At 39.8% G+C, this 26,717-nt stretch overlaps 1 protein-coding gene and 2 long non-coding RNA genes across 9 annotated transcripts in view; 2 read left to right on the forward strand and 1 right to left on the reverse strand.

The window, feature by feature from the left end:
• The window catches only part of LOC119844566, a 60,621-nt gene extending 42,699 nt beyond the window's left edge, over positions 1-17,922 (forward strand). For 4 of the 5 annotated variants that reach the window (XR_005289317.1, XR_005289318.2, XR_005289320.2 and 1 more), the window contains 3 exons: positions 7,923-8,014; positions 14,893-14,942; positions 15,470-17,922. This is a non-coding gene — a long non-coding RNA (uncharacterized LOC119844566). The remainder of the gene's footprint in view (positions 1-7,922; positions 8,015-14,892; positions 14,943-15,469) is intronic. The other variant, XR_005289319.1, reaches the window with a different exon arrangement.
• Positions 1-26,717, reverse strand: part of LYRM9 (LYR motif containing 9) — a 77,616-nt gene that overhangs the window by 48,206 nt on the left and 2,693 nt on the right. Inside the window, exon 1 of one of the 3 annotated variants that reach the window (XM_043499371.1) lies at positions 3,391-3,479. The exons of the other annotated variants lie outside the window; for them this stretch is intronic. The gene's annotated coding sequence lies outside the window, so the exon portion shown is untranslated. Of the gene's footprint in view, positions 1-3,390; positions 3,480-26,717 lie in introns of those variants that run through there. 3 annotated transcript variants of the gene reach the window in all.
• On the forward strand, positions 12,093-13,206 carry LOC122456974. Its single transcript, XR_006276200.1, has 2 exons — positions 12,093-12,489; positions 12,595-13,206. It is a non-coding gene; the product is annotated as an uncharacterized LOC122456974 (long non-coding RNA).

Consider the following 26,717-nt stretch of genomic DNA (forward strand, 5'->3'; position numbering starts at 1 on the left):
CCTAGCAGAGCATTGACTGCTTGGAGCAATCCCTTTGGTTTCACAATAGTAAGCACTGTGCTTAGTAGTGTTTGCAGAATCAAGCCTTTAGCTTGCTGTGTGATTAACATTAATGGGGGATTTCAATCACCCTTCAAAATTAGGAGTGCCAGGCCTTCTGAAGAAGAAGGGAGGTCTTATGGTTAAGGCACTGAATTGGCATGTCAGATGTGAGTTTCATTCTCAGCTCTGCCATAGACTTTCTTTGTGACTTAGGCAAGTCACTTGGAGATATGCCCTTGCTTCACAGAGGTGGTGTGAGGATAAATGTGCCCTAGAAAAGCCTGTACATTCATAATAAATACCCCCCACCATTCTGAGACTCCCTAAAGCATTCACAGTTGATTTGTGCAGAAAGATGAGTAGGAGTCAAGTCAATGGGAGTCTTTCCATTGAGTTCAGTGAGCTTCAGATCAGGTCCTAAGGCAATATAATAAGGGCAAATTTAGTACCTGCTTGATGACAAAGATGTGCAAGGTAATGATGACGATAATCCCAGCTATGGGGTATACCCATTATGACTACCATACTAAATAACCTTCTATGATATTTGGAAGTACACACTTGTTTGAGCAGGTACACATCTGCAGAGATCTGACTTAAAGCACAAGTTTAGTTTGTTTGTTCTTTTTTGCACAGGCCCAGAGTATTCCCCATGCTTAGTATTCCTGAGAGTTGATCAGTCACCAGTAGAACAATTTGCACCTGTTGGTGTGTTCGACTCTGACGGTAATGATACCTTCCTTTAGATGGGCAGGATGTGTTTTGTATCTGTAGGCACTTCAGCTCATCGGGGTGAAGTGGACCTGAAAACATTCTGGCTGTTTAAGACTCTAGCAAAATTGCATGCTCATGTCCTGGTTACCAGAAATCCTGCAAGAGGCATTTCTGAGACAGAACAAGGCTAAATATTTATTAATGATATTCTTATGTCAGGTGACACTTCTGTCTAACTGTAACTGACAGTGGAATGCTAGTAGCTGTTCTGAACTAAATGCAATACATGTAACAACAGCAGAAGCCATCTACCATGCTGAGATAAATAATCCATCTATAATCCTGATGAAAGTATCCTTCAAAATATTGTTACATTTGCTATCTTTACTGACAATTCACAATTAGAACTGTGCTATTCAATTTGTCAACAGGGTTGTTTTTTTCTCGGGCTTAACAAAATGCCGTTAAGGAATCACTCACAACATGTGCAGTTAGATAACAAATTGGCGCTCGCTTTATCATTTTTGCCAGTTGCTTGTGCTTTGGCAGTTTCACTTTTCTCCCTGTATAGGGCAAACAGGCTCCTAATAAGTTTCATGAAACCAAGGAAAGGTCTACACTACAACAGCACAGCATAGTGTAGACACATCCTACACCAGCTACAGGGGTTTTTCCATCGATACAGTTAATCCATCTCTTCTTCCCCAGAAGAATTCTGCCATTGACCTAGCCACAACTACACAAGGGGTTAAGTAAAACTGACTACATTGCATAGGTAGTGTAATTTTCCACAGCTCGGAGCAATGTAGCTAGGTCGATTTAATTTTTAAGTGTAGACAAGGCCTAAGACTCCACTTACAGCAATCAGAGTGAGGGATCTTTAATTATCCTCACAGATTAGGTTTGTCTAAGTCCAACAGTAAGCAACTGCAGAGAAGAATCAATTGTTCATTATCTCCCCTTCCTCATCTCAGTACTCAAAGTGCCATCAATAAAGCAGTCTATATAAGCCTATGTAGGAGGAAAGCACAAATTCATCAGCATATGATCTTTCACCCTTGCTTAACTAGTCACATTACATGTGAATTCATGGCCTTGAGATGAATAGGTTAGTGCTTTCAGTAATCCACTCAGAACAGTGCATTTTAATATACCACACTACCTTAAGATCTAAATAGGGAGTAATCCTGAAACACTCAATGGAATTGAGCCTTTCAAACTTTCCTGATGCTATGCTTTTCAGAATATATCTAAAATATTATAAAGAGCTATGGCAAAACTCTAGCCTTCAGAAGACTGCAGTACTTTTACTGATTTCCGTGGGAGCCGCACTTGTGTATCTGGCAATAGAATTTAGCACTTTCATGTGCTGGGAAAAGTATGAGTTCACTTTGGGACATGACAACCTAGTAGTTCCTTACCCTGCTCTATAGAAAGCAGCAGGTGGGATTCTCAGTCTTTCATTCTCCATCGCAGTTGTGGAGGGAAGGAGTGCTGGGGAAGTGGTGCTCTCTTGGCAGAGGGGGCTCAGTACCCTTGCGTGTGAGCAGCAGAGGGAGTGCTTATAGATCAGCACTATACTGGCACTGCCTGAGATCACTCTCACCTTATATTTGGATATAGGCTCTAGGAGAGCTGCATGCAACTGAAAGCGATTTAGCTTGAAAATCACTGTTTTAAGTGAAAACAAATGATGCACAAACAGCCTAATAAACCAAGTGCAGTACCGACATTTTACAGCTCTACGAGGCAGGCAATAACCCAGACAGTTTGATTAATAGCTTTCTTCCCTTTATTAGAAGTTCTTTGCTGTATTCAACATTTGGTTGCACAGTTTGGTGAAAAATCAATAAAACAGACTCACTCTGCTGCTGTAACTCCAATGCTAACTTCTTCACTCAGGGCCCAATCTAAAACCTACTGAAGCCGATGGAATGATTCCCATTGACTTCCATGAGCTTTGGATCAAACCTTCTCTCAAGGCACTTAATAGAATCTTCTAAGATTTTTTTCAAAAGATAGAAGTTATTAAAAAGAACAACAAGAAGAAGAATGTGTTTCAAACGAGTCTGCCTTCTCTTGCAAGATATAGACATTTGAAAACCCATAGCAAAATTCTGATCTCATTTACATTGATGTAAACCTGGAATTGACGTCAGTGGAATTCATCTGGAGTTTTTCTGATGTAACTTAGGTCAGAACCTAGCCCCATTGAGAACAATGAGGTGGTAAAAGTATAAGTAAATGAGGGCATTGTTTGTGTTTGGCAAGACCTACTATAGTTTAAATTGAACCTAAAACACAGGGAAAACTTCTAGTTTATCATATCACACTATGATCTTTTAAGTAGAAAGATTATTCATTTGATTCTTCCAGTGAAGGACACAACATGGTGTCATCAAGCACTCATATACTGCACTTATCATTGTGGTGTGACAACCTGAATAGAATAGAAATCTGAAGTACTGTGTGAAACTCTTTAGATCTGGTCATATGAGGCCACACAAGGGTAAATGTCTCATTTAAGACAATAGAACATGCACTTATAAGAGACCAAGGTAAAAGTAGTTGTGGCCTTACTGAACAATTCTAGAACTGGCCCAAGGACAGCAGCATAGGGCATTTGAAAGATACCTTATAACAATCATTTGAACTCTTTTATTCCCCCTTCTGAATAGTAGATAAGACATTTCAGGGTCTTTGATATCCACCTTAGATCAGTGCTGTAGGAAAAAGAAAATTTAGGATTGTTAATTAACTTTATTAAAACACCTGCAGTTAGTCATCCCATCAGGACACTTAGGATGCCCTTTCAGGACTACATTGTCCTTTGTTGTTAACATGTAGCTTACATAATAACCAAAGTGCAATGCAATTAACTCCTTCCCCTGCTGAAATTTAAACCAGCAATTGTTTTTATAATTTACTTAGCAAAGCGTCAGGCACCTTTGCTCAGAGAACTTTCCAGCTCTGTTCAAAATATGCCTGATTTAGCTTTATGGACAAGATAAAACAATATCAGTTGCTACATTTAATTGTTTAGTACTGAATGGTGTCTAGAGCCCAATTTTCATTTAGATTAGGCCCCTTTACAATGCTACAGCAACATAAAGGGGCGTTAAAGGGGATGTAAGAGTAATTTACATCTATTTTAAGGCTCCTTTTTGCTGCTGGAGCTTTACACTATTTTAGTGAAAAAGTGAATCAGACTCCTAATTAGGCCTATTTTAAAATCTGTTGTAGGCCATATTCTCAGCAGGTGTAACTAGAGTAGATTCAATGATCTTAGTGGAGCCACTAGCTAAGGAACTGGCCCAGTATCTTCTGCTGACCTCAGAATACAAAGCACCCAGCTGATCTGCATCTCCTCATTAACTCATTTCTAACTGAAACAGACTGAACTCTCTGTATGTTCAGACACGTACTGTTGGCAGTCACGTCAAGCCACTGACTTGAACTGGTGCAGCCAGGAAGAGTATCTGCATGGCACCATGTCTCCTCTTCTTTAGCATCCAAACAATTTTTCTTAAATCCCTAACTATCCCTCCAAAATGTATTCGAGTTCCAGAAAATGTGGAATTGCCTTTCACACACATGTGCAATCCTTTACCCTGAGCCTGAGTGTGACTATTGTGTATATATAAAGCATGATAAAACACAAATGGAGTCAACACAAATTCATGTTACCTTAAATTTTCCTTTTCCATAGGGCATGCTGGTAGTTTTTACGGACAGATACTCCAACAAAAGACTCCCATCGCTCACACTGAAAGGGTTAATTTCTGTGACCCAAATATGGAGACCCATTTTAAATTTGCTGGAAATTGCTTTTTAATCCTAGCTCTCGAGGATTTCCTTTGAAACCATCTGCTGTGCACCCTGGGTACTCTATTTCTGCATGCAGAATTACTACACTATAGACCTTCTTTTGTGTACCCAATACTTTTCAGCACATTCCTGAAAAAAAATCCATAGTTTTAGTGTTTTCATTTTTGTTTTCTGACTTCAAGCACAAATTAGAAAACAATTGTAAAGGCCAAAAGCAATTATAAATGCATATCAAGGGCAAATAGAACCACAATACTTTTCCCTTTGCAGTATTTTGAAATACATCTAAAAATATAGATATATATTCATAACGCCTCCTTATTTATAAAAGGTTTTCCTTCTCATTGGAAAGTGCTTCCTTCTCACTGGAGTCAATGGGTCACAAGCACATGCTTAATTTTAATTCTCTGAACTGGGATGGACTTAGTGCTTTTCTAAAATCAGGGCCATAGTTTGGATGTTGGAAGGTAACACTAAAATGCATCATAACTAGAGCCTGGTACATATAATAAAATAAATGTTTGCAGCTACTCACTTGACTTTTTAAATTATTTATTTTCAGACCCAGTGTGAACTTTTTCCATTTACTTCCTGCGAACATTTGTTCTGCTGAGTTTTACTGGCACAAATATTGGCAGAGAGTGAATTTTAAAGTCACGCTCACAAATACATTCAGGGAAAACAGAATTCTAAATTGTCATGTGCAAGTGCTTGTTTCAGAAATGTTTAATCACAGCCAACCAATACTATGTTTTTTATCTGACCAATAACAGCTAACCGAAAAAGTAGGAATAGCTGAGACACACAGAGGACTGTTTTCAAGCAGTCGATTGGATCAATCCGTAGAGTTAAACAACAACAACAAAAATTGAATGCTTACAGCAGTAAGTATGTTTGAGGAAATTGCAGTCTGTCTGCAAGCGTTCTGAGAGAAGAGAAGCATGTGAATTATTTGCTTTGTTCTAATCATATAAAGTGCAATTAACTTCTATGAAGAGGACCAGCTTAAAGCCTATGCACCCCTTATGTCTCATGTGAGCCCATGAGACTGAGGCCAGATCCTCAAAGGTATTTAGGCAGCTAAATCCCACTGATTTCAATGGGCATTGGGTGCCTAAATACCTCTGAGGATGTGGGCCCTCTGTATAGGGATGTATATCACCCACCAGGTTCATTTTCGTAAACAATAATCACCTGCAGTGCAGTGTCGATAGGAATATAGAAACTTTAATCTCCAACCAAGATATCCAGTTGCCTAAATGAAGACAGAATTCCATATTCTTTGATCCATTATTCCAGCACATGAGCAATCAGTGTTGGAAATGATTAATATACAGGAGAGATCCACACATGCAGATGTTAGAAGAATGTGAGGAGAAAAAAAACCCCAAGCAAATCATTTTATTTCAGCAATAACAGATGTTGGAGCATCATCCTGCAGGCATGTAACTTTTAATGCAAAATGGCTTTCAGAGTGAGGGGGTGGGGGAGTGGAATCAATGCCAAATTACCCATTTATTTCAGCATTTTCATTTTAATGAGATCCTGTATCGTTTTGTCTTTACAGTTGTCCTTCACTAATAATCCTCTCAAATGAGTTTTGTCTTAAGCATCAGTGAAAGAGAATCAGCTGTTTTAAAATGTATTTGCCCCCTGCTTCTATGTCTGTCTCTAGTACGTTCTACGGCAGAGACAAATTCTACTCTCACTTACACCAGTGTAAATCCAGAGTAATGCCCCTGAAACCTGTGGAGTTTTTCTGGATTTATACTGGCTTAATTGAGCAGATTCAGGCCCTGTTACCTTTCCTTAAAGTTGTTGGCCAATGTGTGCCCCACCACACTGAAGATCATTGCTCTGATACCAGGGCCTGTGTCAGCCTCTGAAAGTCCCCAGAATACAGGGATCACAAACATAGCTTAAAGCCACCTTTGCGCCTTACTCCATTCCTCTGCTCAGCTCAGGAATGGACTAACGGAGCCTGTCTACATTGGAAACTATTGCCAGCATAGTAATTTTGCTTGGAGGGGGCAGGAGTGATTTTCTTTTTTACCACATTTTAATACCAGCAAAACTCTAATGTAGGCAAGGCAAGAGAGTGCTTTTGTTGGTAAAACTTATTTCACTTGGGGAACTAGCATAAACTGCACCAGCAAAAACACCATCTGCATTAGGAGGGTTTTCCCAGTATAGCTATAATGACAAACCCTTTCTAGTATAGGCAAGGCTTCAGAATCAGGGCCTATGTCTCTTCACTGAGATATGAACGATCTTACATGCCCTGATTTCAGCTCAACACAATGGAAATTGCAGGGTCGTTACACCCCATATTCTTCATAGAAATATGGTTATGATATAAATATGGCACAGCGAAGATATACTTTATGCAGGAAGGCTCTTGTAAGATATCATTGGAAAGGTTATGATTTACTGAATGTGATTATCCAATTTGTATGCATGTATCATTTCTGTATCTAAAGTTAGGAATATTAACTATGTAACAATTGTCTGAAAACACCCACCAGACAACGGCCATCAAAGCTTTGATGGCCCATTAAGAAGAAACAATAAAAAGGTGAAGATACTAATCTCTCTCCTTCCTGAGAGGTGTCCTGGGACATAGCTGTGACACTATCAGATCAGGTGGTTCTGTCACCTAATACAAAATACCACCTTGGACACTGCTGGTACATTTCCTCTGTAGGGGGATGGGGAATCACACAAAGTTTTCCCACCTTAGGTAAATCCTTTTTAAGGCTTGGGATGGGGGGTGGTTAATCTGAACTCTCCTCCATGGCCTACCCAAGAAAAAAGACTGCTGAAAGTACCTGAGGGGAAAGGCAGGGGTGAGTCCAGACTGAGACATGGGTCCAGTCTATAAGAAGAGATAACTGGAACTCTAAGCTACAGAAACTTTGCATCCTGCCTAATTCAACATTTACAGTGAGAAATTACATTTTGTAATTGCTTCTTTAGTGAATCAAGCTTAGTTTGCATTTTTTCTTTTATTTGCTTAGTAATCTGCTTTGTTCTGTTTGCTATCCCTTATAATCACTTAAAATCTGTCTTTTGTAGTTGTTAAACTTATTTCTTGTTTATAACATAACCCAGTTTTGTGCAATCCATATCTGGGACAGGAAGCAGCTGTGCATATCTCTGTTCACATTGAGGGAGAGGGTGAATTTGTATGAGTTTCCGCTGTGCAGATTTTTCTGTACAGCACAAGACAATATACCTTTGGGTCTGCACTCCAAGGGAGGTGCGCACCCGAGTACTGGGGCAAGTCCCTTAAAATGAGTCTTCCCAGAGCTAATCTCAGTGTCTGTGTTTTTCTGCAGCTGGGTGTGGCCCTCCCTGTGTGTGTGCTAGAGGAGGCTGGCGAAACAGGCAGGCTCAGTGGCATCCCAGGACATCAGCTGGCACCTTAAAGGTGAGCAACATGTCACACTCTTGTTTGTTTTTTCTAGATTGATTATACCCAAGGCTTTCCTTCCAGTACAATCTGATATCTGCAGATACAGCTTGAGTCTGGTGTTGAGTGGGTACTTCAGTAACCACTGTACCCGCCAACCAGCTCATTTGCCTACTCTACCTAAATCCTATTAACTTGTTTCTTCGGCCCTCACATAAACCAGAGGATAGAAGATTTTAAAGAATACGTGAATGTATAAAAGCCAATCAAATCTATCAGACCCGTCCCCCTAAGGTACTGTGAGCAAAATTCTCTGTGGAGTAATTCCATCGACTTCAAGGGAGTTACATCAGCAGGGAATCTGGTCCTTCATTTTCACTGGATAATATGTAATTGCTCTTGTTCAACTCCAGTGCCTGTGCCTAAAATACCATCTGACAGATTTATCAGTCTCTGAATGGAAAATCACGTCATTGGTCCAGCTTTGCACAGACCTATACTTGGTCCACTATCCTGAGCTTCTCCCTCACTTGCACCCTGAACACCAAGGCAGGTGAGATGAAAGCTTGGGAAGTCAAAGCTATAGAGCTAGATTGGTGGCCCCTACGTAACTTTAATAGGCCCATTCACACTCAGTAGTCAGTCTCTGCAGGATCAGGCCCTGAGGTATTATTAGTAAAACAAGTAAGAGGAATATTTAAACTCGGGGTCATAGTCTCAACTGGTGTAAACTGATAATCTGGCCCATGGACTTTATAGTCACAGTAAGGATGGGAAATTGACACTGAAGTCAACAGAATAACTCCAGATGTAGCTGAGATAAGGCGCAGAGTTTCCAACCTGTCTGTCGCCTTTGCATTACCTGTACATAGTCCTGGGCCTTGTGTATACTAGGGATTTGCCATGATTACATTAGGATTACATTAGGACCACCACATCGATGCAAACCCCTAGTGTAGACACGTTGTTCACACCAGTGCTGCTTACCCTGGTTTCAAGCAAGAGTAAGCTCCTCTGATACAAACAGTGGCTTTACCCATCTGCATTAGAGGTTTACCAGTGCAGCTACAGCAGTGTCTGGAAAGGGCAAAGTGTAGTCAAAGTCGGCTAGCCCTAGCCCTGTCTTTGCTATTCCATTTCTCTGAGGTCTCTGAGGTCCATTAATGGCTAACTAGGAGTGAAAGGGGATTTACTGAAGACCAGAAGCGTGCATTTAAGTCATCATGGATGCTTTTTCGTCTATATCTTTTAGCCATACAATGTCTAGAAATTTTGTATCCATGAATTACTGTATATCTTTATGAGCCATTCTTTGATATATTTTAAAGTATGGTTAGAAATCATTTTTCTCTTCTCCATTCATGAAGTGTCTGCAAAAACATGAGCTAAAAGCAATATCCAACCCAGGGGAAATTAGGTATTGTCTATCTTTCTGAGGTTCCCTCCATTATCCAGATATAACTCTCTCTCTAACTAGAGAGAGAGAGAGAGAGAGAGAGTAACAGAGTTCACCCCTGGAAAGTGGGATGCTTGCTAGGGAAAAATGAGACATTAAGCAGCTGTGAGAAACCACATCCACAGCCATGTGTTTTAGTCGGCTGGCAGAGGAGGGCATTCACACACACTGTCTGCCTCTGATGCGGCACAAATAAGTACAGGAAAGTTGCACTAGCAGTAATGATTCTGACTTATACTACACTGAATCCAATCAAAGTAACAGCAGAAGCTTCGTTTCATTGATTCCCCCCAACCCCCATTTGAGGAATAACCACTGCTAGAAGGTCAAAGAACCTGAAAAGTTTTTTCTGACCCGTTTCTATCATCTGACCTAGTCTAGGTTTCTCATTAGTTCTTGAGGAATCCAATACGCCCTGCCTTACCCTGTCTCTCTACCCTTCTCCTTCTGTTTCTGTACATTCAGCTGCAGACCCCAGCAGCTCTTGGCAACATTTCTGTTCGCCTCCTGGGTGGAATTTGCTTTGGCTTTCTCTCTGCACTGTGCTTCCTTGTGTACATTCTTTATGCACTTCACAGCACAAGAGATTTAAATTCAGTGGTGAGTGAGGCTGCGAAAGCAGCTGGGATATCAATAGGATCTTAAAATATATGGGGAAAGGTTGTGAAAAAGAGACTTGCTGTAAGGTAGGGCCAGAAGGAGCAATTTAGGAATTGCAGGTTAAGAAGGATGTAGCTTGGGTTACGCCGAAAGTGAAAGAACACTGCCATTTTGAGGAGTTGGTGGGGGGAGATGGAAATGGCATCACAGAAGCTCAAATTAAGGTTTAGTTAGAGGGATGTATGAAGGTTCAAACCATTATTTTCTTGTTGTCTGGTTAATCTGACCTTGGTTCTAGATCTAGTCAATTTTTATCTGACTAATGGATACAATGGAGAGCATGTTTAGCCACTCTTGATAGCAAATATGCAGTGACATAGTCTGGTTTGTTTGTTATTGACAATGCTACTATAATCTATAATACAAATATTGCTATGTGGGGAGCTATATATTTGCATGCATACCATTGAAGATTTAAATAGCATTTATGGTATATACAAATCATCATCCAGTCCAATGCCGATTAAAGTCAATGGGAGTCTATTCTCTTCAGTGGGCATTGGATTGGAGCCCAGGTGAAGGGCTGGGCATTTATAACTCTAACTGACTCACTCAAGATCAGGCCAATTATAGGTTGTCTTGAACAATTACATTGTGTTATGGTATTTTTTTTTCCCTCCAGCCTAAAATGTCTGAGACTATTTATTTTTAGCTACTTAATTTTATTAGTACTGGCTCTTTAATGTTTCATTTCCCATTTTTATTAACTTTTTAAAAGTATAAATTCTATGCTTATTTAGTTTTTAGATGCAGATAAGTTCTCCTTAAACATTCATACTTACACTTTTCCATAGGGCATTAGTTTTATGTGAGTCTAAGGGTTAATCTTCCTTTGCCAAGAGTGGAAAACTTTACCCAGCAGTTTTCACCTTGAAAGACAGACAAGTTTTTCCTGTCTGAGGCTTTCATAAGGGCATTTGAGGTAAAGGATCAATGCATTAACAGGTGGGTGTGGAACCTGACATTTTTCTTAAATGTGCTTTTCAACATTTGTCCTTTTGTAGAGCAGGCGCCTTAATGGGGACAAATGGAGTGGAGGAAAATCAGAAGAATGCAGATTAGGTGCTTATTTTAGTCTAATCAATCTCTGTAAGGCTCTCATATTTTACCAAGCATGTGTTTAAGAGGATAATTATTATAATTGATTCATGCAAAAAGCTTATTTCTACCCTGCATGCAGCATTTAGAGAGCTTTGTAGCCACTCCCTCTGAGTCACATGGTTCAAAGGTAGTAAAGGGAACTTTAAAAGGGTTTCCAGACAAAATTTCAGATTATTTCATCCTAAACTGTATCCTTCAAAACCCCCACACCTAAAAAACCTGCTCTCCACATAAACCTCACATTTGCAGGTACCACTCAGATAATTGCATGTATGGGCAAATCCTTGGGTGAGACTATATTTCACAGCACTTACGTGCCAAGCTGTGGAATGTTAGCCTTCAATGTGTACTGTGCTCTGGAACTTTGCAAAAATGTCTAAAATTTAAGATGTGTTAATAATTAATTGTACTTTCATAGCTCCTTCACACTGGTAGGTTCTACCCGAAGAGCCAATGTGCAAACACTGAGTAGTCTGAGGCTCACTCTACGTTATGCAGTTGGTGAATACTGTGCCCCAATTCTGCCCACACTAGATTATTAGATACACAGTTTAATCATACCATAAAAATTATCAGTGGCACATTGAAGCCAACAAAACTCGTATGGTTACTGTCCTAGCCAACATTCCTCCACCTAACATATAGTGTCAGAATGCAGCCAACAAGCTGATCATCATGATACAGCAAATGCCACCTTTGCCGCTGTTCACTGATATATGGGATGCACCCTTCCATCAACTACATAGCAGAAATTCCATCTGGACAGTGCTGCAAACTTTCCAGTCAGCTGAAAACATCTACAGCTCAGGCAGACAGAATGAGAGAGAGCCTCTGCCACTAATAGGAACTCCTACATCAACATCAGGTTGGATGAATGGCTACTTGGCTTTAGGCTCCCCAGCAACCTCTGGAGCCAGCTTAATAGGTTCATGTGTGGTGTGGTTTGCTGTGCCAAGGACGACCATGCCTGGGGCATCCAGGGCTCCCCACTGTGTATGTGTGGTGCTGTGAAGGATGCTCTACATGTCCTGGATGGTTGCTGTTTCCATGTTGGGCTCCCTGGAGGTTTTCTCAGGCTGAACACTGCTGACTCAGAGGCCATTGATTGGCTCATTTAGCTTTTATTTTACCTTGCTTATATATATATATAATCTTCTTCTATCCAAGCTCTTAATCACTAATGAAATAAGGCTCACAACAAGCCTATGAACTAGGTCAGTACTGTTAACTAGATAAGTATTCCCCATTTTACATATGGGGAAACCAAGGCAGAGAGGTTTCAGAGTAGCAGCCATGTTAGTCTGTATTCGCAAAAAGAAAAGGAGTACTTGTGGCACCTTAGAGACTAACAAATTTATTAGAGCATAAGCAAGGCAGAGAGGTTTAGTAACTTGCCCATGGTCACAGAGTAGGTCTGTCGCAGAGCCAATAATAGAACTGATCTCCTTACCTCCAGTGCTTTAGTTACCAGACCTTGCTTCCCTTCCTTTACCTTGGAATATTTTAAAAAGTGATGCATACTATCAGGCTGCAGCACTGTGGAGAATGCACACCAATTCACCATTGCAACCAAACCAAAATGATCCTTTCTCCCACGCTTCCATGCCACATCCTAAATCTTTTAAGCTCTTGCCCCATGCTGCAACAGGTACAAAAGCTCCCTTCAATTGCAAAAATATCTGTGTGATCCAGTTGGTGGTAATGTACCTCTAATCAGGAACTTGCTCCAATGCACTAACACCCTTTGCTGTCTCTGAGATAGGGTTAACATCACGGAGGACATGACCAAGAGAGTTAATCCTGATCTGCTTAATATGCTAGGATGACAATTTTCAGAGCATCAACCTATGAAGGAGATCACTTTGTAGATTGTTGAACTTTCCAAAACTTTGGGTTCCATAATGACTATTAAGTCCATGTGACTCGAGTAGCCTTGAAATGGAATTGAATAGGATTCCTTGTTCCTTTTCAAAACAAAGACCTTTTTACATAATTATAGACTGTTCAGTGCCTGTCATGTTCCTTTTCACTTTGGGGGAGATTTTTCAGAAGTGGCTAAAGGATTTAGGAGCCTAAGTCTAATATTTAATTTTGACCCATCACCTCTGCAGGCTGTAACCACTACTCGGGCCACATCAACACACATGTCAGCAGCTCTGACCCCCGCCAGCTCAGGGCATGTGCATAAATAGTAGCCAGAACTGTATAATGTGCTTAGTTGACTTACATCTACACAAAGGAGTAGTTAGTTACATGACAGTGAAGCTCTTATATGGTAACTGGCTATTGCTTCATGCTACTTTTCTCCCTTATCTCTCCAGAAGACTAACTGGCTTCTCACATATGATGGAATATGAAGCTACAGCTGTTGGCTTCTGAACTATATCTATCCAACAAAGTTAGGTTAGACTGTGGCTTTCTCTTTGAATGGCTCCCTCCTTGTTAGCTCCAGAGGCAGATTCTGAGATCACATCACAGCTATCTAGAGAGCCTTAAAATTCCACATTCCCTGAAGGGCGAGTTCCATGGACTAATATTAATCCTATGGGGAAAAGACAAGACCCTCCCTTCCAGGATACATGTGGGGTTTTAAGGCAGCAGGACACTATCTATATCTATATGGCATCTGGTACCATCATGGTGGCATCAGGCACTCAGACACTGCAGTGATGGGGGACATAAAAGCACTTAGATCTTTGCATCAGCTAAGAGCCCAGCTGCTGTGAGTTCAGAGGGCTCTCTTGTTCTTCTGGATGACACATAGTTCCCTTTTGGCTTTAGTATTGTTTGAGAAATCTGCTTAGCTATAAGAATAAGATCCTTCATAAATTGTTTATGAGATCTGTAGGCAAAGACATTTAACATCCCAAAAGGGGCTGTTTGAAGCAAGCACCTGGTTCTGTATGTGTGTGTATAAATCTACACATTTCCCATCTTTTAATATGCTGCCATGGATGCTGTTTCTTTCAAAAACAGAGTCCTTGGTGTTTACAGAAACATCATTCTTACAACTGACTAATCCTTCAATGCTGCAGAGATGAATGATGTATAAGTAATTGATGTGAATCTCCAGAAGGGAGTATCGCTGTTAGTTATCTTGATATGAGAAATTCAGGCCTGAAGGATAAATTATAACCGCAAGATCAACTAGAGAAAAGCTTCTACTAGGTAGCTCATTTATCTAGACAAGGTAGCTCTTAAAGGAACACTCTCAAGCTAAGAATCACACTTCTTAAAATTTCCATATTGTATTACCAATACAACCTGAAATAATTAAATATGAGAGAATGTTTAAAATCTAATTTCTTTCTACCATTAATGCTGATTATTTATACAACTCATTCAACTTACACAATAAACATACATAGGTCAGTACAGCTGGTTGAAAAATTTTAAAAATTTCATGGAAGGTTTCAAAATTGCAAAGTTGTTTCCACTTTTTTCAAAAGTTTTCCCAACGTTTTTATAGACATTGTTATAAAAAATGTTATCAATGTTTATCAGCATTTTTTGTTGGGGATTTTCAGTAAATGAAAACAATTGATAATGTTCCGGATAAAGTTTCAATTAAAAATGTCATGGACATTTTCACAAAAAAATGAAAATTTTTGAAAATGTCAATTATTTTTGAGACATTTTTCTTTTTTCTTTCTTGTTTTGTTGTTGTTGTTTTTTAAAGGCCATTTTATGATGAAAAAACTGCTTCAGGAATTTCAACTTTCTTTACAGGTCAGTTTCATTTTTGTTTCCAGACAGTTTCACTTTCCAATTATCATTCGAGAGAGTGCAAAAAAAAAGATGATCCGTCTATTTACAGATCTGCAAAAGTTTTATTCACACATTGGGCAGAGGTTCAGTTCTGTTAGTCTTTCAGATGTATTGGGCTTTCCTATTCCTATACAGATTACTCTCAACTCCTCTAACCAGATAGGTATTTTAGCTGTGTTATAGCCATCTTTACTGCTTCATGAAGAATAGGGGCTCTAGGGAAATAGGAACAGCCAGGAAAGCCCCCTCAACTCCACCCCCATCCTCTAAAAGACTACTGAATGCTTCTAGATTTACACTGCAAAACATAATCTCTTTCTTTTACCATTACAACAAGCCTTAGGGTGAGGGACGGTTGCTTTCATCTCATTTTTTGAATTATTTTAAAGTGTTAATGTACTGTAGCTAATACACTGGAGAGGGAATTGCATAATGGCTCTTTGAGCTCAATCATATTTCAAACTAAATTTTGACATCTTCTGTTTCAGGACCCAATTCAGCAAGATGCTTAACCTTACTGAATCAGAGCCTAATAGAGGGCCTTTCAGCAGAGTTGCAAGGAAGAGTAAGACTAATGCCTTCAAGAGAAATATACTGATACTGCCAGTACCCACTCCACAAATAATTCAAAACCTTGGGAAAGCACTTTTGTTTGAAGCATATTGTGCTCAGATACCAAAAGACATGACATAAATACCTAGATAGCATGGTTGATGTATAGTATAATGATCTGTCTACAACTTCTGCAGCCAATGTATGATATGTGCCTTAAATACCTTATTTTCCCTCGTAGGCAGCACAACACAAGTTTATTTTCTAAAGGGAAACAAACAGCTGCCTTCAAATATAGAAATATTTAAAGTGATTCTCAAAATGTATAGTTTGTGAAGTACCATTTCATCAGGACTTTTGTAATCCAAATCAATGTCCCTCAGATTTAGGAAACAAATCACGGGCATATATTCTCTGAAAAGACAGCAGATGTTTTAACCAAAATAATGCACATGTACCTGCTCCTAGGTTCTCCTAGCAAGTCTAAACACTGACAGGGATTCTCCCGAGGCCACTAGGAAATCAAACACCCAGAGGTGGCTGCATATTCAGGTGGAAAAATATCAGCAAGGGCTCTTAAACTAACAGAATTCTCCATGTACGCTGTAATGATCGATGTCTGTCTAACCACAGAAACAGATCTTCAAACCACTTGATCAAGTAATGCCCAGGTCACATATAAATGATAACAATTTCCCAACTTTCATCCTCCCTTTATCTTTTCTGATCAAGCAGACTTGAATGGAGGGAGCAAATGGATTGGATGACACAGAAACTCAGCAGTGGAATTAAGTGACTATGCTTGTGTTCAGGGCTGACCAAAATAAATTCGCAAGGTGCAAAGTGTGTGATTAGTGTCATGTACACTTGTCTCTAATGATAAACCTCCCAACCTTCAGCTGCATGCCTCACAATGCACCCAGCATGTGTGTATAAGAACACTGTAACAAAATAACTGTGCCATACAGTGCTAATTATACAATCCACTACTAATGTATGTATGTGAAAGAAAACAAGAGGATCAACAGCACCATGAGTAAGTGACAGTTCGGTGAACTCTGATCCCAATGTTTGATGGGTTGAGAGAACTAGACTCCTATAGCCTTTACTTATACAAGTATCAGTTGAGCTTGTTGCCTGAATGAGATTGCAATATGAGGCCCTAAGAGAATATAATACCAGGCAAGGGACACAAAACACTGGTGACCAGATCCTCATCTAGGATAAATTAGTATAGCTCTGCTGACTTCAAAGGAGGTATGCTGATTTATGACCTCCGAAAATCTGGCCCTGTGCTATTTTCAGCTAAAGTACTTTAGCTTACACAGGAGAGCATGGCCACAAAGAACTAGCGATTTTGTTAAGTAATAAAACACAAGAGGCAGTGCGAGTGTTTGGCGCTATTCCATGCTTTGGGTGCACTGTGGGATACAAAGCGGAAGGTCAACTGAGTTCAACTTGCCTGAGAACAGCAACAAATTCCTAGAATCTGGGTGGCTAGCATGGTGAGATTTCTGTTGTTGAACTGATATTGCCACGAAAAAAAATAATAAAGAAGGAAAGGTTTTTTTAGCTGCACATTTACTATAGATTACTCACTTGGGATTGGTGACTCAAAATTCCACTAGGCAATAGGGATCCCGTCACAGTCACTTAACAATCTCTATCTGTTTCCCACCTGTAATATAGGCTTCACTGTGCTTTGAGATCTATAGATCTATAAATCCTGCATATTATTAACTATGGTGTCCGTTCAAACTGCCCCGTAATCTGAGACCACTCTCTCACATCCTGTAAATTCAGGAATCCAGTGAAGCATTTGCACTGATAAACTCAAGAGGTGCAAATGTCTGCTCATGATTAGTAATTGCTGGCAATGGCAGTAGTAACGTAGTCAGTTTTTCCTGTGGCAAGTTATGTTGTTTTTCTAGGGTATCAGCACAGTAATCCATCACCTCTCTGAGTCTGCCCACGCATTCATTTGTACTTTGTAGAGCGCTCCCATGTAAGAGAAAAATCCCATTGATTCTAAAGCGAGCAGGGTAAAGCCAATTTTTGCCCTTTGGTGATACAGTACCATAGCAAGCAGGACATTTTGGCTTGTGCTCAGGATTTCAAGGCAGTTTTTATAATATGCTGCTATTGTTTGGGGCATGCAGGCTCTATATTCCCACGGCCTAGAGGTACTTCCAAGAATACAGACTGCTGGGTCACCATGGTGGTACAAGATAGTGTTGGTTTTAGGAGGAATGTGCTTACAAGCATGGGCATTTACTGTGTATAGAGAGATTTCTGGGTTGTTTAATGATACATCTTGTTATTTCTGCCTAATGGGCCTTATGTGTGCCTAATGGTTACATTAAAATGTGCAAGCACAGCTCCTTACCAATATTATGTCAAGAATAATTTAATTACTATAAATGATTCATCTGGGTATGCATAAACGTAGTTGTTGATTTAAATGTTTTCCCCCACGTCTCCCTTGATATAACAAACCATATTTATGTGTTGAACCTGCCTGAAGACCTTCCTCATGATGAGTCAAACTTATTTCAAAATGAAGTTGACACAAGAAAACTTCAGAGGTGGTATTTTGGGTGCCATTCTGAGTGGGGCGTAACAGAAATACTTTCTCTTGTTATCCTGGTGTAAATCAAGAGCAGCTCCAATGAAATTAGTGATGTAATGGAAGTTAGATCAGATTATTTCTCTGTAGCAATGGGGGTGGGGGGTGAACTTCATGAACAGAACAATAACAGGAAGTGAAAAAGTTGACACTTATTTTTAGGCTTGTTCCCATGAACACTTATGCACATGTGTAACTTTATTCACATGAGTAGTCCGACTGAATTTAATAGGGCTACTTCTGTAAGAAGAGTTACTCCTACATAATTATCTGTAAGATCAGGCCCTAGTTTGCATAATATTTTATTTCTCTTTTTTCAGTTCTCTTGTTTTTCTTTGTCCGCTACTATTTTTTCTTAATTCCATTTGCAGTTCTCCTTTCTAGCAAAGTGCTCAGTTTCCTATGTTTGGCTTTATGTGCTGGAAAAAAAGACTTCTTGTGGGGGGGACATAATTCAAAACCTGTTAAAGGAAATGTTATTAGCAAGAAGATTTAGTCTGTATTTTAGGATAACGGTTTTGAATTAATGGGGGAAACTGAAACTAAAAGGAAACGAAATAATCTATTTTCTTTTTCCAAGCCAAAATGCAATAAAGATTCAAAGATTCATAGATACTAAGGTCAGACGGGACCATTCTGATCATCTAGTCCGACCTCCTGCACAGCGCAGGCCACAGAATCTCACTCACCCACTCCTATGAAAAACCTCGCCTATGTCTGAGCTATTGAAGTCCTTAAATCATGGTTTAAAGACTTCAAGGAGCAGAGAAGCCTCCCTCAAGTCAACCATACCCCATGTCATAAGATAACATCATATTTAGTAAAAACTAAATTTCATATGTAAAATGGCTCCAGTATAATGATCTAAGGCAGTGGTTCCCAAACTTGTTCCGCCGCTTGTTCAGGGAAAGCCCCGGCGGGCCGGGCTGGTTTGTTTACCTGCCGCATCCGCAGGTTCGGCTGATCACGGCTACCACTGGCCGGGGTTCGCCGCTCCAGGCCAATGGGGGCTCCGGGAAGCGGCGGCTGGTATGTCCCTTGGCCCGCACTGCTTCCCGCAGCCATCATTGGCCTGCAGCAGCGATCCGCGGCCAATGGGAGCTGCGATCGGCTGAACCTGTGGATGCGGCAGGTAAACAAACCGGCCCGGCCCGCCAGGGGCTTTCCCTGAAAAAGTGGCGTTCCAAGTTTGGGAAACACTGATCTAAGATGTGAATAACAGAGCTGAGAAAACTTCCTTTTATGAAAACATGGGTCCAGTTCTTCAGCTGATAAGTAGGCATTGACCACAATGAAGCTAGACTGATTTACACGAGTTGAAGATCTGGCCTATGAGTTTTAATTTGACAGTGCCCCTTTATAATATACATTAGCGACCAAAGTCTGCTTTCAGTTACACCAGCGTAAATCCAGAGTATCTATGGAGTTACTGTATTTCATAATTACATTAGTACAACTGAGCACAATTTTGCCTTAATTATCTGACAAAGCTGTTATGAAAAGAACTTCATTGAGTTTAACAACCATTGTGTAGCTCATTCACCCAGGCCCACCATAGTCTTTGAAGAGAATGTCAATTTTCTTGCTGCATCAATGCCTTTGCTGGCATAGCTTCGGATGTAGTTCATTTGCTGCCCCAACATGAAAATTGAGTGAAAGCGTTTGCTAGGAAAAGTATGAAAGGAAACACTGGTGATGAAGAACAGCGAGGGGGCATTTTTGGTGCAAAGAAATGTTGAACAGAACAAATTGCAGAACTGTGTCAGCTTCTCCATAAACACCCCAGGGTGGTTTGCAGTGAGAAGTGGAGAAAAAGGAGAAGGGAATCCAGACAGAATGGGCACGGAGTAATCATATAATCTGGATCAGACTCTCAATGAGTATAGATCATCAGCATAGTTCCACTGATTTTAGTGAGATTATGCATGTGCTCAAGGTTATGCTCATTCTTAACTAACTTGTTGAACTGGGGCCTTAGTGACTCTACAACCTTCTACCGCCTCATAGTTAAAAGAGTTTTCTTTTAGCTCACATAGCAGAGGCCTGTGCTTTCGGTGCTGAAAGTCCTGGATTTGATCCTTCCTCACATGCATGATGATCATGTGTGTGGTTTGCTACATGTGCATGGTCAGGGAGCTGCATGGAACCTTGTAAGCTATGCTGCCAGGACTGCAAAGGGGACTGCCAACACAATGTGTGCATCTGTGGGTCCTGATGCTGAATCTCACATCAGTCTTTAGACTCAGTCTTTGTTCCAATTTGAACTTTGAAATGAGAAATTTGCCTTCCTACCGTAGGTGACCATGTCTGAAAAATAAGTCTTCAGTCATATTAAAACAAATTTAATTAACACATATGAATCAAATCCTATGCAGATAACTAAAGATATTATGATTTGAAAACAAACAAGTTCTGTGTCTCCCCTGTAACTGCTTTTAGGGCCTGATCTGAACACTCTAAAGTCAATGTCAATCTTTTTGTTGGCTTTGGATCAGGTCCTTGATCACACTAACTTGGCCACTTTGATCCTCCCAACCTTCCTGGGCACATACTGAGTCCATACCCACATCCTCCCCAGAGCACCTAGACAAACTGAATTAGGCCCTAATCCTGCAAACTCGTATACATAGGTAGATGGCTCTCCGTACCTACATGAAGCCTCATTGACTTCCGCGTGTCTTCCTCATTGACTTCCGCGTGTCTTCATTCTTGAAATATGCCTTTATTACTAGCTCCAAAACAACATCACAACACAAACCTTCCTACTCAAGCTGTTTAACGTATAGGAAAATAATCAATTCCCCCCCCCCACTCAATTTTATTAATAGATGCACTGATTTGCTTCTAATTTTGTACCAAAAAAAAAAAAAGTTTGAGATGAAGCCTCAACTAATTTATTCTTCATGAAAAAAGGCCTTTTAATATGGAGATACTTTAATTCTGTAGCCTTTTTGTATTTTCGGTGTGTATTAAATATATTTACTGTCTTCTGTATGTTAGGAACCATTCACCTAATTAGAGCAGGATGTTTATTTGAAACCCCCCCAAAAATCTAATTAGCATATATTAACATAACACTGCATTTATGACATCTTAATGGCATCAGTAGGATTTATGAATAAAATATAACCCAGGCATTTACACTCTTCATTTAAATTTCTGTTGCTGGCTGTAGAGTTGTGTATTGGGGTGTGTGGGGGCTGGTAAACACCCACATGGTAAATTATCAATAGTCCAGCTCAGAGGCCCTTTGTACAGATTCTCGTCTTTGACTGACCCACAAGTATCCTATTATGCTTTGTTCCTTGTGAAATATTACATAATTTTTTGCATGAATGGGTCAAAAGAAGGGATATACACAAGGGCTAAAGGGCATTTATGCACATAACTGCTTTCAGCTATGAAGTCAAGAGAGGCTTTCTAATATTCAAATTTCTGTTCTCACTAGTCCCAGCAGCATATGAATATTACCATATGCCCAGTACTGGCCCATGTATTGTACACAATACAGGATGATGCCACCCATTGTGTAGGATTTTTAAATTAAGGAAGGCAATTATGCATAACATTTTGAAGACTCTCCAAGTGCTATCTGGGCCTATATCCACTGCCTTCCTCCATATAACTTTGTGCAGAATTAGTGCAAGATGTTGCCAAAAGGATTCCACGTGTGCAAAGTGAATGGCAAATTCAAGGCAGTGGAGAATCAGGTCCAGGGAACTCCGCATGTTGATCGTACATACTACGTTGTCACAAAGGAACTGGGCTGTATTCTGTGCAACTAACTTTGCCATGTAGTTTTTAGTGGATTTAGGCAAGTAGGTCTGACACACATGTAGACTAAGTGCCCGTGTTCAGTGTTGGATAAACAAACAGTACACTTGCTACCACTTTATAGCACCGTTAGTGTGAACAAAATAGCAACAGACAGATGCATGTCCCCATGAATAACTGGCTTCACCAGTAAAAGATTAGAATTGATCTGTCATGTTTCATCAACAACAGTCACCAATCAGATATCTCCATGCATCACTGAGACCAACAAATTAGTTTCAATCAATCCGGGCTTTGGCATGGTCTTGTGCTGTCTCTACCTGCACCATCCAAACTAATGGGTTAGATTCTGCAAACAGCTTCACTGACATCAGTAGGACAACTCATGAAATAAGGTGCTATTCAGCATGAGGAAAATTGCACAGTCTGGCCCTGGAGGATTGGAACGGTGAAAAGAAAAGCTGTGAAGTACACATAATAGCATGTGACAACTTGATTCTGCACCCTACACTAAGTAGGGCTTACTAACACAAGCTGTAAGTGCTACTCATTGTGAATAAAGGGCAGCTACATTAAGTTCCGAATGAAGTAACTAAGGGTATCTTAGAAGTGACGAGCATCTTGTTTATTTTTTCTGTACATCTTATATTCCCTTAAATGGTTCAGTAGAAAAGTTTTACACATTTCAATGTCACTTGATCTCTGTTTCTGCCCATTTTTAAAAAAAGAAACTGACTGTTTAAATGGTATCTTGCAAGGGCTGTCCCTCAATTTTTAAAAAAGAATTCATTCCTCTCATGTGCTCATGGTCTTTTTAAATATACAGCAGCAGACTTTCCTGGTGATAGTTCTTTTGGTTTATACTACAACATACTTACTTTTTTTTTTCTTACAGCTTTCAGAGCAGGTGTGGTATTCTGCAAAAAAGACGATCAAGTGAAAGCAGGAAGGGGAACCTTGTTCCCTTCTCTGAGTGTGTGTGGGACGCCAAAAAAGCAGTAGAACTGGTAAGGTTCGGCTGCACAGGAGACTACAACATGGGGAACCCGAAGAGGGGGTTTGCAGACCCTGCATGCCAGCCAGATATATGGCTCCGTCCATGCGGTCATCTGCCAGAACTGGGTGTGGATACCTGCATCCCTTCAAACACTCTCTCTCTCATCAGCCCTCCACTTGATTGAGGGCCAGTTCTTACTCATCAATCTCAGTTAAACAAACAAACAAACAAACAAACAGTAAGGGCACGTGAGACACACTACTTTTCGTAATAGTAACAGATAACAGTTCAATGGTGCTTTTTGGTCATTCAACTCAATGCACACAATGATCGGGTACCATTAAACATCTTTATCTCCATTCTACAGATGGGGAAATTGGGGCAAAGTGATTTGTAGTGTTTTGGCCAAGGTCACACACCGAGTCAGTGGTGACAGAGCCAGAACTGGAACCCAGCTTTCCCACCTCCCACACCTGTATCCTATTGACTGGAGCACACTCCCAATGCAGATGAATACACCTATAGTTGAAGCTTGTGTGTGCCCATGAGCAGACTTAGAATGAAGATGCATTGGGGTACAACAGCTTTTGGTATACACTACAGAGGGCTTTGCAAGATTAAGTTCATAAGGGAAGGCATGATCCGCGGCTTTATAGTGCAGTAATGATAATTGCTATTAGTTCTGATGATTAGTTTTCTTTTTTTTAAAAGGAACAATTTTTTCCAGATGTTGACATACAGTATTTTCCATAGTACATTTTAGACCAAGTATTATACGTAAATAAAATAAAAAGTAACACCATTCACTAAGGACCAGTTTTAAAACCCAATGAAATCAGTGGAAAGTCTCCTATTAACTGGGCTTGGGCTTGGGATCACATATAAATGACAAACTACACTGTCAACATTTGCTATGTGATCCTGTATCACACACCACTGCTCCGTCACATTTATTAGTGTTCTTTTTGCTTTTGATGACCCATGTACTGTATTTCTAAATTTCACCAATAATGCAGAAGTGTTCATCTCTAACCAGGATGTTGGTTAGACTAGCGGTTCTCAACTTTCCCAGACTACTATACCCCTTTCAAGAGTGTTATTTGTTTCACCTCATTTTAAAACTACTTGCTTACAAAATCAGACACAAAAATACAAAAGTGTCACAGCACAATATTACTGAAAAATTGCTTACGTTCTCATTTTTACCATATAATTATAAAATAAATCAATTGGAATATAAATATTGTACTTACATTTCAGTGTATCGTCTATAGAGCAGTATAAACAAGTCATTGTGTCTATGAAATTTTAGTTTGTACTCACTTCGCTAATGCTTTTTATGTAGCCTGTTGTAAAACTAGGCCAATACCTACATGAGTTGATGTACCCCTTGGAAGATGTGTGAGTAACACGAGGGGACACGTACCCCGATTGAGAACCACTGGGCTATACCACTCTAGAATGTGTGAGGTTAGTCTTTTCTTGCCAGATAATACTTTTGTAATGAGATTTAGATCAGTGTCTTATTATATTATGATGCCGAGTCCAACAAAATCTTCCCTTGCTCTAGCTGGTGTTTCCATAATTATTTCCAGTGCTGTTGCTTTGTAAGAGCAACATATTGGTGCAACTATTATGAAAAACAAATGCAATGTTTCACAGGAATTCCTAATTATAACTCATTTACTGATTTTTATAGTTAATCCAGAAAGCATGATTCAGAATTCTGAAGTCAAACTCCATTTGTAAGACAATTTATAATATGTACATGTGTATGTACACACACAATCTTAATACAATATATTCATTAGTAACCAAATTATCCAGATGTGACTACTAATTCTGGAGCCCCATCTTGAGGTATGCTGGGCCTAATTTGCAGAAGTGCTTAGTAGCAGTTGTAGTCAATGATAGCTATTAATGCTCAGCACCTCTAAAAATCAGGCCTTATTTATTTCAAAATTGGACATCCATAATTAGTGGTCACTTTAAAAAAAATACCCACCTGGCTTAGGTTTATATACATTAAACTGAGGCAAAGATATGTTAAAGCCCTGATTTTAAAATTAAACAGGATTAGGATCAGAAGTTAATAAGTAATATTTTTCTGGTTGGACCATAACCCCTGCCATCCCCTACAGGGGGCACTTGCTTAACCTAGAGGTCCATATTCACCTCATGGTATGTACACTCTTCCATTACCATTAAAAGCCCCAGTCTTGCCAAAGCTTCAGCACCTATGTAACTTTGTTCACATGATTTCAACAGGATTACTCACATGTGTAAAGTAACAACTACTTAGGTGGTTTGCAGAATCAGGACCAAAGTAAGTAAAAATACGAGGTACAAACAAATGCAGTGGAGAGTTTGCAAGTCTGTTAGAATAATGAATAAATCATAATAAAATGTGGAACACAAATTAAGACCTTTGAATGACAGATACAATAGAAGTATTTTTAATAATTAGAAATACATTGTGCACCTGTAAGGATATTTCAGGACCACAGCTTACTTTACAAACAACGCAAAGCAGACAAACATTGCTTGCTGTAGCAAACAAAAACCGCTACTAACTACGCTTTCAAATCCAAGGAACAGGTTTATTTTCAACACAGGTACAGAATACCACACCGGAGTGATCAACTGAAGTGTAACAGACTAATGATTTGGCTACAGGTAGCACAAACAAAGGATGTATACAAACTAGGGCAAAGCACCTCTTTATCAGAGAATAGCTTGAAACAGGACTATTCCTAATACTTATATCTTTTTTAAAATCTAAAAGACCTTTTTGCTGTTTCTGTACACAACAAGCAAAACACAGATATCATGCACAGGATACTGGACATACGCCACAAGTAATTTACAGTGGGAAACTGCAGCATCTAATTCATCCTGGGTCCCGGAGAAGATGCTGAAAGGAATGCAGCCCCCAATATGCTACTGATGGCTCAAGAAAGTACAAAAGATAATCTGTATGAATATCATATGGTCCTTCCCTGAGGTTATTTGGCAACCTGTGTGCTTCTGAGAAAGTGTTTCAGAGTAGCAGCCATGTTAGTCTGTATTCGCAAAAAGAAAAGGAGTACTTGTGGCACCTTAGAGACTAACAAATTTATTAGAGCATAAGCTTTCGTGAGCTACAGCTCACTTCATCGGATGCATTTGGTGGAAAAAACAGAGGGGAGATTGATATACATACACAGAGAACATGAAACAATGGATTTATCATACACACTGTGTATGTGAGAAAGTGGTAACAGCTGTGTTGGGTAGCACTGATAGGAATGAGTGGAGCTGATTCAAATCTCCTCAGTAACACAGTACCTGAAGGAGCTAGGCTCTGCCAGTGGAAACAGCTTAACATCTTCACACACAACTTTCAAATACACTATCAACTTTGAAAGACAATAAATAAGTACATTACAGGAGTTCCAGATTATGTTGGGACAATTTTTGCTCTTTCTAATCAGCAGCAAGCCAGTTTATAATTCATTTACAGATCCATAGCAAGAGTAAGAAAAATGAGCTCTTGTTCTTTCTCTCCAGCCTCTCCACCCACTCCAGCATTTGTGACTTCCAATCTGTGAGGTTTGCAACATATTTAGTAAATACACTGATGCAAATTCATCCTTGCTGTAACTTCATTGACCCACTGTTCTGGGACATATGTGACCCATCCACTCTAACTGTGGCCCAGTTCTGAAAACATTTATGTAGGTGCATTGACTTCAATGGCACTACTTATGTACATTAAATTACACAAGTGTTTGCAGGGGTAGAGCCT

The sequence above is a fragment of the Dermochelys coriacea genome, chromosome 17 (genome assembly GCF_009764565.3).
Source record: "Dermochelys coriacea isolate rDerCor1 chromosome 17, rDerCor1.pri.v4, whole genome shotgun sequence".
Taxonomy (NCBI): Eukaryota; Metazoa; Chordata; order Testudines; family Dermochelyidae; genus Dermochelys; species Dermochelys coriacea.